This window comes from Bos taurus, chromosome 19 (assembly GCF_002263795.3).
Source record: "Bos taurus isolate L1 Dominette 01449 registration number 42190680 breed Hereford chromosome 19, ARS-UCD2.0, whole genome shotgun sequence".
NCBI classification, from domain to species: domain Eukaryota; kingdom Metazoa; phylum Chordata; class Mammalia; order Artiodactyla; family Bovidae; genus Bos; species Bos taurus.
Window position 1 is genome coordinate 6,213,901 of NC_037346.1, and position 2,202 is coordinate 6,216,102.

General features: G+C 44.8%; 1 pseudogene; it reads right to left on the reverse strand.

Annotated features, from left to right (window-relative positions):
- Nucleotides 1-540: 540 nt before the first annotated feature.
- Nucleotides 541-1,366, reverse strand: LOC100138217 (NEDD8-conjugating enzyme UBE2F-like; annotated as a pseudogene).
- Nucleotides 1,367-2,202: the final 836 nt, after the last annotated feature.

Sequence of the window (2,202 nt, forward strand, 5' to 3'; positions counted from 1 at the left end):
ACCCAGGTGTCCCGCATGGCAGGTTGACTCTTCACCCTCGGAGCCATAAGGGAAGCCCTGGGACATGGATTATTTCTTCCAAATTCAGTAAAATATACATTGTGGTAAGAGCTCTACATTGAATGGATGGCTCTGTACTCTGGGAAGCTTCACTGCATTTAAGTAGGGGCAACATTCATGGGAGCAGCTACGAGCATTCGCCTCCAATCACAGTCTGTAGCAGAGTTCTGAGCGCCAATCTGTGACTGCGCTGAACACATCCTTAGCAACACCTGTGCAAGGACTAACTCTGAGAGGTGGAAAAGCAAACTCAAGCCTCAATGCTGAGTTCATTACAACTTCTGGAGAATCTCATCAACAGTCCATGCAGTATAGTTTCAAAAAATAAGCATCTTAAGGTAAGCAGATAACTCTTTTAGAACCCCAAATATATTTTCTGGCTATATTTATGTGGGGCTGTCTGTCTGCAATGGGTGGCCTGGAAGATGCTCTTCCTTGGGACAACATGGGATCAGAGGACTTGGATGGCCCAGTGGGACTGGGGGGAGCTGAGTACTTGGGAGGAGGCTCCCTTCTGGTTTCAGTTGGAGACCAATTTCTAAGGCACAGTCCAGGGCCCTGCAGTCCTCTCCCCGTATCCTCAGGTGTAACGCTTAATGTAGTCTTCCCCTTTATTTCAGAAGACCTCCCTGTCCCCTAAACGATGTTCTGCAGCTTCTATATCCAGTGGATCACCAAAATTCAAAGGATCAGAAAATAAAGAGTTTAGTCCCCAAACAGCATCCTTCAGCGTCCTTGTGGGGGCCCAGTCAGTGCCCTGAGACGTGTCTCGCCTTTTCCTGTGGACTTGGAGTGCCAGACCTGGGTCAAGCAGTTCACTTTGGGAGGCACTGTGTTGTATGCATCGAAAACTTCAGCTCCAAACTGAAATTTTCCAACCTGTTAGTAACCCTTATCTAGGGTGACAGCTGAAAGCAATGAAGCTCGCTTGGGTCGGAAAAATGCACTTTACACCTATAAGGTAAATTAGCTTCAAGTTCTGCAACATCTTTAACAAACAGCCTGTCTGTGACAGAAACCCGCCGAGTGGAGTCAGAGGCTGTGGGTGACACTCAGGACCTTTGAGACTGTCCTCGTGCTTCAGTTTGTTTGCCAGCGTCAGCATCACTGCGATATTTATCCTGGGCCTCTGGAGACAGGCAAGGCAGGCCAGTGCCCAGCACCACAGTGGGCAGGGGATGTTGAGACTCAGCCCCTCGCCTGTGCCACATCTTCTTTGTCCTTCATCTGTTGCCCAACACTTAGGTTGTTTCCGTATCTTGGCAGTTATAAATAATGCTGCTATGAACATTGCAGTGCATTTGTCTTTTTGAATTAGTGTTTTGTTTTGTTTTGTTTTTAATATACACCAGGAGTGGAATTGCTGGATCATATGGTAATTCTATTTTTATTATTTTAGTAATCTCCTTACTGTTTTCCACAGTGGCTGCACCAAAGTACATCCCTGCCAACAGTGTAACAAGTTCCCTTTTCCCCACGTCCTTGCCAACATTTGTTATTTGTGTTCTTTTGGATGATAGCCATTCTGACAGGTGTGAGGTGGTATCTCATTGAGGTTTTGATTTGCATTTCCTAGATGATTGTCAAAGGTGAGTATCTTTTCATGTGCCTGTTGGCCACCTGCATTTCCTCTTTGGAAAATGTCTATTCAGTTCTGCTCATTTTTCAACTGAGTTTTTTTTTTTTTTTTTTTTTTATGTTGAGTTATACGAGCTGTTTATCAGTCATACCATTTGGAAATACTTTTTCCCATTCAGTAGGTTGTCTTTTTGCTTTGTCGATGTTTTTTGTATTCTTGATACTAATACATATAATCTGTATATTCAAAAACCTAATTGTTAGTAGAATTTTTTCACCCTTTCTGGTGTATAGAATGTCTTCTGTTTTAGTTATCTATTACTGCTTAACAAACTACCCCAAAGCTTAGTGGCTTGAAACAACAACCATTATTTGTTTTGCTTGTGTATCTGCAATTTAGGCAGGACTCAGTGGAGAAGGAAATGGCAACCCACTCCACTGTTCTTGCCTGGAGAATCCCAGGGACGGGGGAGCCTGGTGGGCTGTCGTCTCTGGGGTCGCACAGAGTCGGACACGACTGAAGCCACTTAGCAGCAGCAGCAGCAGCAGCAGCAGTGAAGCCAG